Below are 16,901 nucleotides of genomic sequence, written 5' to 3'. Positions count from 1 at the left end.
GGTAAGTATACAACACGCTGCTAACACTCTACTCTGTGTGTTTCTCTGTGCACCCAGGACGTTATATCATTGTGTCAGGACTGCTTCCCATGTATCGATGAGGACATGAAAGGTTAAGAAGACTTTTTGCTTTAAATGAATGGATATTGTCATGGTGTAAAGAACAGAAACTGTTTTTTGTTAAAGTAAACCAAAAGATGCTGTGGCCCAAAGTTTTTACACTGCCATGTTACTTCCTCTACAGTCAAAAATCTGGGTGTTATATTAGACAGCAACAGCATTCTTCCATCTTAGAAACATTGCCAAGCCATGAAAATTTTTACCTGTTTCTGATGCAGAACCTCTACCTCTAGACTGGACTATTGTAACGCACTTCTAGGTGGTTGTCCTGCATCTTCAATAAACAAGCTACAGGTAGTCCAAAATGCAGCAGCTAGAGTCCTGAAAAGACAATGCAGAAAAGCTGAGCAGATGTGGTGGTGGAAGATGAAACTTGAAATTCATTATTAAGACAGCCTTGATGCTTTTTGATTTGGAACTAGGAACAGCTATTCTATCTATCATAAGAAGACACAGCCCTTACCACTGAAAGGGGATTTTAAAATACAGAAGAAAAAAAAACACAGGGTGGATTCTTATTATTATATGGGTGGATGTGTACACACACTTCCAACACATATTTATGTTCAAACAACATGTAAAGTGAATTTAGCATCCGATGACCCCTTAAAGCCCCTCCTGAAAAAGAGCAATCTTGATAACACCATATTGAGCAACTACAGACCAATATCAAATCTTCTTTTGATAGTCATGGGATGGTACTCAAATGGTTCAAGTCATACTTAGAAGGGAGAAGCTATTATGTGAGTCTAGGAGAGCATAAGTCTAAGTGGACGTCCATGACATGCGGAGTCCCACAAGGCTCAATTCTTGCACCGTTCTTGTTTAGCATGTTTATGCTCTCACTAAGAAAAATAATGAGAAAGAACCAAATTGCCTATCACAGCTATACTGATGATACCCAGATTTACCTAGCCTAATCTCCAAATGACTACAGCCTCATTGACTCCCTCTGCCTGTCAAGGACAGGCTGGATTAAGATGCAGGTATAACAAAGTCTTTATTGAATAGAAAATAATCTGAATAGGTGACCAGCCCTTCCACAGACAGCTTGTGTGGACGTGGAAACTCCTGCCACACAGTTGATTGAATAACAGTGGCTGGCACAAGCCGCAACGACGGCAGAGGAGAAGAAGCCAGCAAGACAGGTCACTACTCCGAGCGAGAGGCTGAGCAATCCACTAAATGAGACCGCTGAGACCCAGGGTGGTTGGATGCTGAAGAGAATTCTTGGGAATCTGAATGCACAGAGAGGGACAGGAAATAATGCTGCAGCTATGAGCACTGGAGCCTGACGGAGCAAGACGAGACAGGTGAGCGAGACCAACAAGACAGTCTGAGCAATCCGGATAAACCACAACTGTCTGATAAAAGACAGAGAAACACGGGGAACTATAAAGTATGTGTGTTTGGGGGGGGGGGTTAACAAGAACCTGGTGTGACAACAAGCCAAGCTAACAAACAGAGAAACAAGGAGAGCAGGCAAACAATTACACAGACCATATGCACATGGAGAGCTGTGAAACCAAGCCATAAACACCAAGTCAAGTCAAGTCACCTTTATTTATATAGCGCTTTAAACAAAATACATTGCGTCAAAGCAACTGAACAACATTCATTAGGAAAACAGTGTGTCAATAATGCAAAATGATACTTAAAGGCAGTTCATCATTGAATTCAGTAATGTCATCTCTGTTCAGTTAAATAGTGTCTGTGCATTTATTTGCAATCAAGTCAATGATATCGCTGTAGATGAAGTGACCACAACTTAGCAAGCCACAGGCGACAGTGGCAATGAACCGAAACTCCATCGGTGACAGAATGGAGAAAAAAAACCTTGGGAGAAACCAGGCTCAGTTGGGGGGCCAGTTCTCCTCTGACCAAACGAAACCAGTAGTTCAATTCCAGGCGGCAGCAAAGTCAGATTGTGCAGAAGAATCATCTGTTTCCTGTGGTCTTGTCCTGGTGGTCCTCTGAGACAAGGTCTCTACAGGGGACCTGTATCTGGGGCTCTAGTTGTCCTGGTGTCCGCTGTCTTTCAGGGCAGTAGAGGTCCTTTCTAGGTGCTGATCCACCATCTGGTCTGGATACGTACTGGATCCTGGTGACTGCAGTGACCCTCTGATCTGGATACAGACTGGATCTGGTGGCTACGGCTAACTCGGAATAAGAGAGAAACAGACAAATATTAGCGTAGATGCCATTCTTCTAATGATGTAGCAAGTATATCGGGTGTTATGTGAAGTGTTTCTGGTTCCGGTTTACCTAATTAATGCAGCCTTAAAATTCTTTAACGGATTTGGATATTAAAAGCATATTACTATGTTATGTGTAAACCAGGTTAAAGAGATTGGTCTTTAATCTAGATTTAAACTGCAAGAGTGTGTCTGCCTCCCGAACAATGTTAGGTAGTTTGTCCAGAGTTTAGGCGCCAAATAGGAAAAGGATCTGCCACCTGCAGTTGATTTTGATATTCTAGGTATTATCAAATTGCCACTGCAATCAAAATTGAGTTTTGAGAATGTAGCGTACGTAGAGGATTATAATGTAAAAGGAGCTCATTCAAATACTGAGGTGCAAAACCATTCAGGGCTTTATAAGTAATAAGCAATATTTTAAAAGCTATACAACGTTTAATAGGAAGCCAGTGCAGTGTTGACAGGACCGGGCTAATATGGTCATACTTTCTGGTTCTAGTAAGAACTCTTGCTGCTGCATTTTGGACTAGCTGTAGTTTGTTTACTAAGTGTGCAGAACAACCACCCAATAAATCATTACAATAATCTAACCTCGAAGTCATAAATGCATGGATTAACATTTCTGCATTTGACATTGAGAGCATAGGCCCTAATTTAGATATATTTTTGAGATGGAAAAATGCAGTTTTACAAATGCTAGAAACGTGGCTTTCTAAGGAAAGATTGCGATCAAAAAGCACACCTCGGTTCCTGTGACGATTCGCACAGGGAGAACGAGAGATCCAATTGCAGATGTTTATTAACAATTCAAGGGTAATCCAAAGCAGTGTAAAACAAGCAGAGGTCAAATACGAGAGGCTGGTAACACGAAGGGTAAGGACTCCATACAAACAACAGGGTGCAATTAACCTGGAGTGCAATTCCTGTGAAGACAGGACCAGACTAGAGGAATTCTAGTGCCTATGGTGAAGTGCCTAAGGGGAAGTGAGCCAACTAGTGGACACCCAGACTAGACAGCGTGACATTACCCCCTCCTACACGGAGCAGCTGCCAGATGCTCCACCCGAACCCAAGGGAAAACCAAACAGACAAAGAGACCAGGAGGGAGGTGGAGCGGCGGAGGACTAGGGGGAGGGACGGAGGGCCAGATAACATGGTAAAACAGAGACAAGAGGACCAGGTAGAATGGGGAAACAGAGACTAGACAACCAGGTAAAATGGGGAAACAGAGACAAGACAACCAGGTAAAATGAAGAAACAGAAACAAGAGAAGTGCAAAACAAAACAAGGAGTCCAGGAGGGTGGTGGACCAGCGGAGGATCAAGGGGAGGGATGGAGGGCCAGGTCCTAGAGGGAAACGGAATGACAGACACAGACTAGAAACCCAGAAGGGAGGTGGACCGGTGGAGGATCAGGGGGAGGGACGAAGGGCCAGGTCAATAGGAGGAAACAGACAGAAAAAACAAACAAACAAAAAAAACACAAATACATAAGTCCATGAAGGACATCACGTAATGCTAACCAGGGCAGAGCAGAATACCACCACAACCGTGTGGTCAGGGCTGAAGCCCCCCAGGGTGGAGCAGAAGACCACCACCTCCATGTGGTCGGGACGGATGCCCCCCAGGGCGGAGCAGAAGACCACTACAACTATGTGGTCAAGGCGGAAGCCTTGTTCATGAAGATCAGTGGTGACTTGCCTTTGTTCATAAAGATCACCAGTGACTTGACTCTGTCCTTGAAGATCACCAGTGACTTGACTCTGTCCTTCAAGATCACCAGTGACTTGTGACTTGAGTCTGTCTTTGAAGATCACCAGTGACTTGAGTCTGTCCTTGAAGATCACCAGTGACTTGACTTGACTCAGGAAGGTCAACATTGACTAGCCTTGACTCTGGAAAGTCCATGGAAACTAGCCCTGACTCTGGAAGGTCAATGGTGACTAGTCCTGACTCTGGAAGGTCAACGGTGACTAGCCCTGACTCTGGAAGGTCGACAGTCACTAACCCTGACTCTGGAAGGTCAACGGTGACTAACCCTGACTCTGGAGAGTCCATGAGCACCTGACTCAACTCTGGAGGGTCAACCGGAACCTGACTGAACTCTGAAAATTCAACGGGCACCTGACTCGACTCTGGAAGGTCAACAGGAATCTGACTTTATTCAGGAGGATCAATTGGAACGTGACTCGACTCTGGATGGTCAACAGGAGCCTGACTCGACCCTGGATAGTCAACTGGAATTTGACACGACTCTGGATAGTCAACTGGAATTTGACTCGACTCTGGAAGGTCAACAGAAACGAGCCCTGACTCTGGAAGGTCAACGGTAACTAACCCTGACTCTGGAAGGTCGATGGTGACTAACCCTGACTCTGGAGGGTCCATGAACAACCGACTCGACTCTGGAGGGTCAAACGGAACCTGAGTCAACTCTTGAAAGTTAACGGGCACCTGACTCAACTCTGGAGGGTCAACGGGAACCTGACTCAACTCTGGAGGGTCAACTGGAATATGACTTGACTCTGGAGGGTCAACAGGAATATGACTTGACTCTGGATGGTCCACTGGAACCTGACTCAACTCTGGAGGGTCAACCGGAACCTGAATCAACTCTGGAGGGTTAACAGGAATATGACTCGACTCTGGAAGGTCAACCGGAACCTGACTCAACTCTGGAGAGTCAACGGGAACCTGACTCAACTCAGGAAAGTCCACTGTAGCTGCCATCCTCTGCAGTGGCTCCAAGCTGGCGGCCATTTTGTGCAGTGGCGCTGGGTTGGTGGCCATCTTGCACTGTGGAACTGGCTCAGCAGACGTGACGTGAACAGTTTTGGGAATCTCTAGGATCTTTGACAGCATGGAGAAATAATCCAAAAACTTCTCAGCGGCCATCTTGGGTGTTGGCGCTGAGCTGGCGGCCATCTTGCACCGTGGTGCTGGGTTGGTGGCCACTTTGTGCTGTGGCGCTGTGCTGGCATCCATCTTACCTCGTGGCGCTTGGCTGACGGCCATCTTGTGCTGTGGAGCTGGGCTGGCTTCCATCCTGCCTCAAGGCGCTGAGCTGGCGGCCATCTTGTGCTGTGGTGTTGGGTTGGCGGCCATTCTGTGCAATGGTGCTGGGTCGGCGGCCATTCTGCGCAGCGGAGCTGGGGTGGCGGCCATCTTGTGCAGTGGCGCTGGCTCGGCAGACTTGCGCCTCCTTTCCCCTCTCCATTCACACTGGTGAGACGGCGGTTCCCAACCAAACTCAGGTTCTCCGGTGGGCCATATGGGAGAGTGATGTCAGACCTCCTCTCGACAACTCACTCCTGAGCGACCTCCCCTGGTCCCCCGGAACACAACCAGGCGAGTACCCTCAAAGCCATTCCTCTCCTGGTTGGTGGCTGGGGAGGAAATTGGAATAGACATACCGCTGGATCTCTGTGGATGTAGTCCTTCTGTGAGGATTCGCAACCAGTGAAACACAGGGAGAACGAGAGATCCAATCGCAGATGTTTGTTAACAATTCAGGGGTAATCCAAATCGTGGTAAAACAAGCAGAGGTCAAAGCCAAAACAGACAGTCCAAAAATAAACAAAACAAAAGAGGGAAGAGGTAAGGAAAAGGAACGGGAACTTGGAGGATGACAAGATAATGAGGCAACTCGGAATATGAGAGGCTGGTGACATGAAGGGTAAGGACTCCATACAAACAACAGGGAAAGACTGGTATTTATAAGGAGGCTAATGACAATAGCTTTCCTGCACCTGGTGCAATTAACTAGAGTGCAATTACTGTGAAGACAGGACCAGACTTGAGAAATTCTAGTGCCTATGCTGAAGTGCCTAAGGGGAAGTGAGCCCACTAGTGGACACCCAGGGAACCAGAGACTACACAGCGTGACAGTTCCTAACTGATGACAAAGAATTGACAGAACAACCATCAAGTCTTAGACAGTGTTCTAGGTTATTACAAGCAGAGTTTTTAGGTCCTATAATTAACACCTCTGTTTTTTCAGAATTTAGCAGTAAGAAATTACTCGTCATCTAGTTTTTAATATCCACTATGCATTCCATTAGTTTTTCAAATTGGTGTGTTTCACCGGGCCGCGAAGAAATATAGAGCTGAGTATCATCAGCATAACAGTGAAAGCTAACACCATGTTTCCTGATGATATCTCCCAAGGGTAACATATAAAGCGTGAAGAGTACTGAGCCTTGAGGTACTCCATACTGCACTTGTGATCGATATGATACATCTTCATTCACTGCTACGAACTGATGGCGGTCATATAAGTACGATTTAAACCATTGTACTTCCATTGATGCCAACAAAGTGCTCAAGTGTATGCAAAAGAATGTTGTGGTCAATTGTGTCAAATTTTCCATCTGCAATTTAATCTCTAATAGTATCGATTTTAGAAGTAAAGTAGTTCATAAAGTCATTACTGCTGTGAAGTTGGGAAATGTCAGCACACTTATTGAGGCTTTATTTTTCATTACTTAAGCCACTGTATTGAACAAATACCTGGGGTTATGTTTGTTTTCTTCTAAAAGAGAAGAAAAGTAATCGGATCTAGCAGTTTTTAATGCTTTTCTGTAGGATAGGTTACTTTCCCGCCAAGCAATACGAAATACCTCTAGTTTTGTTTTCCTCCAGCTGCACTCCATTTTTTACGGGCTGCTCTCTTTAGGGTGCGAGTATGCTCATCATGGTGTCATACTGTTTTCCTTAACCTTCCTTAAGCGTAAAGGAGCAACTTTATTTAAAGTGCTAGAAAAGAGAGAGTCCATAGTTTCTGTTATATCATCAAGTTGTTCTGATCAAGTTGTTCTGAACAACACCCAAACACAGAGACCAAGAAAAGGTGATCAGACCTGAGACCCGACATCTGCCAATGCATTGATGAAATTAACAGTTGGATGTGCCAAAACTCTGTACATCATGGAGATGTTTATTTGACTTCTGCATTTACATCGGCAAGACATATTTTTTGAGTGATTGCTTATCTGCAATACGTCTATAAAACATTTCCTATAAGATGTCAAATAGACGTATATTAGATGTCTTTAAGATGTTTATGATTTAGAATGTATGTAAAACTGACATATGAAAGACGTCTGTCAGACATTTGTACACAGCAGATGCTTTCCAGATCAAAAGATCTTTAATAGACATCTTGCAGACATACATGTGCTATCTGGGTTCTTCGGACTGATAGCAGACATAAAAGCCTCACTTGTGTTTCACATTTTTGTTATGAAAATATTAACACTTTTACATCATAGAAGGATGATCAGACATCAGCAAACATTTATATAGTTTGTTGCACAATATTAACAATATTGCGTGCATCGTAAAAGGAATGCAATTTAAATAATCATTCACAGAGGATTAATAAAAAATTATTTGTAAGTAATTTTATGAAAAGTTGGGCTAAAGTCTGTTTTTTTCTGATTGAGCAGGGAATACCAGCATCATAAACTACAAAAATGAAACAGACAATTCAGAACTTATATAGTCCAGGTGTCAGTGATTGGCCAGAAGTATGAATGAATGATGTGGCATTAGAGTCTTCCTGACAGAACATTTCCTTCACCCTGAAGCTGATTCACTTCACTTTTGGGGCCCTATCTTGCACCCAGCGCAATTGACTTTGTACACCGACGCATGTGTCATTCCGATTTTGCACCTGCGCAAAGCGCGCTTTTCCCTCCACAGAAGCACGTCGCTAAACTAGTGAATGAACTTGCGCTCCCTGGGCGGTTCAGCGCAAAAAAGGAGGCGTGTTCCGGCGCAAACAATCCCTGGTGCTATTTTGCTGTTCCATTAAACAATTGCGCCACTGACCAGAAAAAACCTAGGGCCCTATCTTGCACCCAGCGCAATTGACTTTGTACACCGACGCATGTGTCATTCCTATTTTGCACCCGCGCAAAGCGCGCTTTTCCCTCCACAGAAGCACGTCGCTAAACTAGTGAATGAACTTGCGCTCCCTGGGCGGTTCAGCGCAAAAAAGGAGGCGTGTTCCGGCGCAAACAATCCCTGGTGCTATTTTGCTGTTCCATTAAACAATTGCGCCACTGACCAGAAAAAACCTAGTCTAAAGTCAGTGGCGCGTTGCGCGTTGTTCATTATGCTATTTTAAGGGCGCATGCTTGACCATAATGTATAGCGTGCACAACGCGCATACACTTTGCTCATGTAATCTACACAGATGCAACAGTTATTTTTGCAAATCTTAAACTGTTACACTAAAAAAAAATATTAACACATGAGATGACGGAAATCATTGTGGTGTGCCACGAAGATGTGAAAAAATAGTTATAAATCTAGCTTACAAATTATTCAGGCTAATTGTAGTAATTAAGGATCAGACCTGTTTGCCCAATAGTGGCAAGACATATAGGCTATGTAAGGACATCTGACAAATATGTTTGTCCGTCAAGAACCAGGAAAAAAATCGATGAAACAATTGTGGCTATTTCCTCCCACGCCTGTTTAACCGACGCAATTTTGGGTGGGTTTCTCCCATCCCCATACAACACAACTTCTCTGTCTTTCACTGCTCTTACAAGAACATCAGTCTCCTCGGCTGTGAACCGCTCCTGGCGTGCGCCTGGTAAATACGCCATAATAATAGCAATCCATAATGGAACTTGCGCACCTGCTTTTAAAGGGAATGTTGGATGACGCTCTGATTGGTTTATTTCACGTTACGCCCAAACCACACCTATGAATAATGAAGCTACTTCAGACCAACCCATTTCAGATTTGCGCCGGGCGCAAGAGCCATTTATCCCGCCGGGAAAATAGCAACAGCGCCGAGACCCGCCCACAAACTTACTTGCGCTTCGCGCTTTGACACTTGCGTTTCAGATCGTTAAAATAGGGCCCTTGGTGTGAAAGGGCTATTACAGTTGACGAAAATATAAAAATAAATAAGCAAGCCCAGCTCATGTGAAAAAAAGTAATGAAATGCATTACTTTCCATAAAAAGTAAATTAGTAATGCAATTAGTCACTTTTTAATGGAGTAAAGCAATATTGTAATGCATTACTTAGAGTCCACTAACAAATGTACTTAACATCACTGCTGGTTAAAGGTAAAATATGACAATGAGTATTTTATATCGGCTCTGTGTGGATGTATTTATCATATTACTCATCCTTGAGGCTAAAATATATGTCTATTATCTATTGGTGTGTTTAGTTTCATAGTGTTTTATCTAATGGTGTGTTTGCAGGGGTTGTTGGGAAATGTGAGTCTGTCTTCAGTAAACTCTCTGTCAACTGGTTGAACTTGAATGTAGGACCAGCCCAGGCTCTGTTGGTGCCTTAGGCGGGATTTTAGATTTCCGCCCCTCCGCTCCCACTTAAGTATTCTGATAATGCAAAACTTTACTATAATATGTCTGTCACTGCCAATACTGTTTCTACTTGTAGAAACAATGTGAATGAACACCACAACAGCTTAAGTATCAAATTTAGCAAAACACAAAATTTGTGTCACTGCCAATACTTTTGTGCATGACTGACAATGGAGATTTTGAAGCTCCTTGTAGGTTTTTCATGAGTGAATCAGTTAAAATAGCATATTGAAGAGACCAGACATGAGTTCCTCCCACAAATACCTACAGTGACAACTACTTAATACAACAAAGAGAAATATGAGCAATATGAAATACCTAAAATAGTCTAACAGACAACAAAGGCAACAAAATAAAGGCTACATTATGTTAGCCAGCCAGCTGGCTAATTGGTCTAATAAGCATACACATACCTTTCATTTAAATTTTGTGCATACAGTGGAAAATGACATACTTAAACTTAATTATTTCTTTGAATGCTAAATTATAGTCCTAGTCATAGTCATCTTTTTAAAGAGATAGATTTAGACACTTCAGACACTTTGTTACAAGCTCTTGGTGCATAAAGAAGATCTGTAAAGTTGCAAAGACTAAAGCCTCAAATTCAAAGAGATATTCTTTATCAAAGTTAAGATTTGTCCACACCCCCTAAAACAGCTCATTCTAACACACCCCCACATGTCTACGACATGATTTGGGAAGATTTGCATAATCCCTCCCAAATGTTCAGGCAAAGAAAGGAGGTGTGACATTTATTCTCGCTGTTGTTGTCACCGCCATGACGTGGAGACGCTGTGTGTTTCGTTGTGGAAGCCAAATTCCTTTGTTTGGCCTTCCAAAAGTGGACACAACTAAAAATCAGTGGTTAAGTCGTATTAACAACAGATCAACCCAAATATTCAGATGTGTGCAGCGCAAACGTTAGTACGTTTACATGTTTAAAGAATTTGTTACTGATGATTCAAACGTGAGTTTTGAGCAGTGCTGAGTAGAGCTTGTTGTTTGTCGTTTCTCCGATCATAAATTCAGACATGGTTTTATGTTTTTGCTGCACGATAAGCAACGCATAAAAAGACAGTATAAGTCATTATAATCCGTAATTATGTCCCCACTGGATGCAACAAATGCCTTGTTTATAATGGGTTTTATTGGTTCTGTCATCGCTCCGGGACACACGACATTACAGTGTTAAGAGGCGTAACATTTCCTTCACATGCTTGAGGTATTCAGCCAATCACGAGGCACTGGATAGCTGGCCAATCGGAGCACAGCTTGCTTTCCAGACCAATGAACTTTGTAAAAAGGTGGGGCATAGAAGAGGAACAATAATGTACATTATGTTGAAAATAATATTTTTTTCACCTTAAACCACACAAACACATTGCATTACACCAAATACACAAAATAATGTTCTTTTTAGCAACATCATATGACCCCTTTAAGCACCCTTCAAACTAAACCGATAGCACCCTCAGTTAAAGCTATAATAATAGTGTTTTATTGCAGATTTAGAAGACTATCCAGTGTGTAATGGTTTGTGCTCTGGTGATTGGTCTGTATTTCAACTTGTCTATCACTGTAGCCAATCACAGACAATTCTGTTGATTTCTTGAACAGCCAATCTTCAGAGGCATTTAAGCTAGAATCCAAGCAACTCCTACTAACTTAAAAACTTAAGTTTTTATTCAGATTGTGTTCAGCACAAATCATCTCATTATAACAAAGTGTAGACTTTATGTCAATAAGAGATTTATTGAGCAGTGTAGGGTACTTCATTGATTATAACCTAACTTTGTGAGATCGTAATGAACTAAGATGAGTGACAGCTTTTTAGTGATTATCAAGGGAGCACTCTTTGTACCATAGCAATAGATGTCTCTAAAACCTTTATTTAGGCCTACAATTTAAGATTTATACAATTTAAAAGCTTGTAGTCATATAATGTTTTATTTTTATTTAGCGGGTGGGTGGGGGGTAAATTATAGAAATGTATACTTTTATTTGTCAATGATGCTTTCAATTGGTCAAAAGCAGGGGCGTAGCAAGCTTTTCAAAAGTGTGGGGGATGGATGTGGTTTGTTTATAAACAATAAAAATGATGAACACATTGACAGAGGGGTACAAAATGCAGGGCTTAAAGTTCTCTGGCACTGTGCGGGATTTCCGGCTTGCAGTGTTTGGCTGGGAAAAAAATAATCCTACATTAAAAAAGAAAAAAAAAAAGAAAAAAAAATTAGAAAAGGGGAGAAAAAAAACGCAAAATCAGAAAAGGGGAGAAAAAAACGCCCACACAAAGCTTTTTCTCTGGTGGTATAAATAATGTAACAATTTACTGTTTTTAAACATTAAAATAATATACACTTTTTTTTCATAGTTCTTCAACAGGTACGCAAACAATATCCCAATAATAGCAATTAGCATTAGTCTAAAAAACGAAAAATAATACCGAAAACACTCGACATGTCAACAAAACGATTAACAGAACATCTTCCCAAACACATATAAAGCTTATTTAAAAACCTCTAAAGCATAAACACTCATTCAAAGTACCTGGAAAAGGGAGATGTAAATAACCATAAGTTCCCGCCTCCTCAGCACGAGCTGACCGATAACACCATAGACATCATATGGATAACACCCCAAGAGAGGCGGGACTTAAGGCAGAACAGCCAATCATCAGCCGATCACACTCAAAGCCGGTGTCAATTTTGAGAGGGAGGGGGGAGGAGGCAGCCGCGGCGAGCGCAGACACAGAGCGGTCAGAGAAACGGAGGAACGACTGTAGTAAGGCGTTTGTGCAAAACTGCGGAAAAACTGCAGAAAATGTGCGGGTGTCGAACCCTCTCACCGGGAAAAGTGTGGGTGTTAAAACCCCCACATCCCCCACGGGTGCGACGCCCCTGGTCAAAAGGGATTATAAATAAATTTATAATGTTACAAAAACAATCTATTTTAGATTAATCATATTCTATTTATCAAAGAAACCTGGATCAAATCTACTCAGCTGTTTTCAGCAACATAATAATAATAATAATAATAATATTTTTTTGAGCATCAAATCAGAATATTAGAATGATTTCTGAAGGATCAATGATGGTTAAACATCTTAAACAGGAAGCAGTTATTTTAACATTTTACTGTTTTTGCTGTACTTTGGATCAAATAAATGCAGACTGTGTGAGCAGAAGAGACGAAAAAAACAACAACAAAAAAACAATCTTACTCAAAAACTTTTGTTTGGTAGTGTATATACTATATTACAGCCAGAGCACCCTCACTTATTTAAGAAGCAGCCTCAGTGATTTGATTCTAGAGCTGAGTTCGTTCCAGCGGATTGTTTCTTTTTTTTTTTTTTTTTTTTTTTTTTTTTTTTTTTTTTTAATGCTTTATTAATTCAATGCCACAAGAACATGAGGTATTACATATTCAAATAATCAAATAAACATTAGCTGCCAGAGAAAAGAGAGCGAGAGAGAAAAAGAGAGAGAGAAAAAGTTACATACATTTCAATGATTTCAGAGCATTACATGTTTTCAGTGCTTTTTTGTTTTCGGTTTGTTCCAAGAGATTTAGATATAATTTAAAGTCATTTATAAAATGTACAAAATTTGGTTTACATTGAGCCCACTTTTTCTTATGTATATGGAATTTTCCTAACAAAATAAACAATTGTATAATATATTGTTCTTTACTATTCAAATTTTCGTTTTCTGTATAAAAAATTACATCAAATATACAAATTTCTATCATACCTTCAATTTTTCTGTTAATATAGAATTCCAAATCTTTCCAAAATATTCTTGAATAAATACAATGAAAAAAAAGATGTAAGATAGTTTCTTTTTCTTGACCACAAAATTCACAAGAATATGAAATATTAAGCTTAAATCTTTCCAAAACATGCTTAGCAGGATAAATTCTATGGAGTATTTTGTAAGACACTTCCTTAATTTTGTTATTGATACAAAACCTATTTGGCAGTTTCCACGCTTTAACCCAATTGATATTACCAAACAAAGATGACCAAAAAAATCTTGCTGCGGGTAAGGAGACAGAACAAAGAGCATTTCTTATAATCTTATTGCTACACTTTTGCTTTAAAACATCAGTATTTTCAATGAAAATGTTACCAAAAGGATTAACTATGCTGATTTCTTCTAAGTTACAGTTTTTTAAAAGTAACATCACACTCTTTGGAATTGCATCAAAAACAATCGCAAATTCTCTTGGTTTAACTGGTAATTGGAATTTCTGAAGAAATTCAGTATACGATAACAAGTATCCATGGGAATTAACTAACTGTCTTACTAAAAGTATACCTTCCTTGAACCAAGTATGATAGAATAAAGATTTGTTTTTGAATAATATGTCTTTGTTGTTCCATATGAAATATCTGTGGGGTGAAAAATTGTGCTTATAAACCAATTGCCATGCTAACAGGGCTTGTCTGTGAAAACCGGCCAATTTAACAGGAATTTTGTCAACAGAAAAATTACATTTCAACAAAAAGTCTATGCCTCCAAGAGTATTAAATATATAATTAGGAAATGCATTCCAAGGACTTTCTCTATTTTTCATAAACTCTATCAACCATTTAATTTTAAAAGTATCATTGAGAGTATTATAATCTAAGACCTCCAGTCCGCCTTGCTCTTTAGGATTACAAATTACCTCCTTTTTTAAATAATGTGGTTTTTTCCTCCAAATAAAATTATAAAGAATCTGATCTAGATCTTTAATAATTTTGGGAGGCACATCTAATGATAATGACGTATAAACAGATCTAGATATACCCTCCGCCTTTGACAATAAAACCCTCCCAAATATCGAAATGTCCCTCAATAACCACAAATTAAATTTCTTTTTAGTTTTTTCAATAATTGGTTCAAAGTTTAATTGACTCCTTTGTTTTTCATTTTTACAAATTATTACACCTAAATATGTTAATTTATGTTTAACTGGAATATTTTCTATTTCTGAAGAGGAGCAATCTTTAAGGGGAAATAATACAGATTTATCTAAGTTCATTTTAAGGCCTGAAACACCAGTGAATTCCTCAACGTATCTTATTATTTTGGGTACTTCAAATTTGTTTTTCAAAAACACTGCAGTGTCATCAGCAAACTGGCTAAGTTTGAATTGTACACCTAAAGCTGTGATACCATTAAACTGATTTCGTTTTATATGCGATGCTAAAACCTGAGTAACTAACAAAAATAAAAAAGGAGAGAGAGGGCATCCTTGCCTAATGCCACGATGAATATCAAATCTTTGTGAGGTGCCATGCGCAAGTTTGACAGAACTATTACACCCACTATACAATGTTTTGACTGCTTTCAAAAACATATCTCCAAAACCAAACCATTTAATAACTTTGAAAATAAAATTATGAATCACTGTATCAAATGCTTTATAAAAATCAATAAATAAAATAAAACTATCATCCTCGATAAAGTTATTATAATCAATCATATCTAATACTAGTCTAATATTATCCCTAATATGACGGCCTTTCATAAACCCAGACTGTTCTATATCAATTATTTTGTCTAAACCTTGCTTCAATCTTCTAGCAAAAATCATTGCATACAATTTACTATCATTATTTAATAAACTAATAGGCCTCCAATTTTCAATAAATAACTTGTCTTTTTTAGGTTTGGGAATCAATGTTATAATTCCTTGTTTTAATGAAGCAGGCAATTCTCCATTTTGTATAGCTTCCACAAATACTAACAATAAAAAAGGTAAAAGTTCTTTAGAAAAAGTCTTATAAAACTCACTGGTTAGCCCGTCGTTGCCTGGAGATTTGTTATTCTTTAATAAGTTAATGCACTCTCTCAACTCTTCACTATTTATTTCTTTATCACAATTATTCTGAAAGTTCTGGTCTATTTTTTTGGTATCACTCACTAAATTATTTAAAAAGGTATCCATATTTGAAGTAGCTGATATAGGAGAATACAAATTACTAAAAAACTGAGCAACATATTTTGAAATAACTGAAGAATTATCTACTAATTTGTTGTTAATCATTAATTTAGAAATTGAGGCAAAATCATGGTTTCTATTTTCAAGGCCAAAAAAATATTTTGTATTTTTTTCCCCTTTTTCTAACCATTTAAGTCTAGTTCTAACAAATGCTGCTCTTGCTTTATCCTCATAGATCTTATCTAATTCAATTTGCAATAAATCTAATTTTTGTAACTCACAATCAGTTAACAGTTCCTTCTTCTTTTTACACAAATTAAAAATATCCTCAATTATAGATTTTTCCTTAATATTATTATTCTTTGTTTCTAATTTTCCTTGATTAATAAATGCCTTTCTAATATCAAACTTCATTAATTCCCAATACTTTCCATATGATTTTTCTAACTCTGCAATTTTTCTATATTTTTCAATAATACTTTTAATTTTTTCCTTTAAACATTCATTTTCAAGCAATTTGTTATTTAATTTCCAATAGCTGCCATGATTTTTAACTAATTTGTCTTGTACCATATTTATTTTTATAAAAATTCCTTTATGATCTGTCATTATGCAAGGTTCTATCAATACAGAGGTCACATTATTAGTTAAATCATTAGACACTAACCAATAGTCAATACGAGAATGAAGAGATGAGTCCTTATTACTCCATGTATATTCTTCCTTGTCTGGATTTTTACTTCGCCACACATCAATAAGACCCAATCTTAAACATACATTTTCCAATTCACTAGAAGGGCCTGTTCTAGTTTTAGGAGGCCATCTATCAATGGTTTCATTAAACACAGTATTGAAATCTCCTCCCCAAATAACTTGGGCTGAAGGATAAAGGGAAATAAAATGCTGAATCCTAGATTCAATATGTGAAAAAAGTATTCCGTTGTTTACTTTGTTATTGGTGGCATAACAATTGACTACTACAAAATGTTCGTTATCCTTATTTAACACAAGCAATATCCATCTACCACAGTCATCTTTTTCGTAGTTTACTATTTGCCCTGTAAATTTATCTTGTAAAATAGCGACCCCCGCTGAGCGGTTACTGCCAAATGACAACCAAATCTCTTTTCCCCACTGATTTTTCCAAAACACAGCATCTGAAGAACATGCGTGCGTTTCCTGAATTAAACAAAAATCTACATTTTTCCCTTTGCAATACAAAAATAAAGCTTTTCTCTTCAAAAGATCACGAATACCTCTGGCATTGATAGAAAATAAAGAAAGAGACATAAACGTTCAACG

Source organism: Carassius gibelio, chromosome B11 (assembly GCF_023724105.1).
Source record: "Carassius gibelio isolate Cgi1373 ecotype wild population from Czech Republic chromosome B11, carGib1.2-hapl.c, whole genome shotgun sequence".
Taxonomy (NCBI): domain Eukaryota; kingdom Metazoa; phylum Chordata; class Actinopteri; order Cypriniformes; family Cyprinidae; genus Carassius; species Carassius gibelio.
This window is presented reverse-complemented; position numbering follows the sequence as displayed.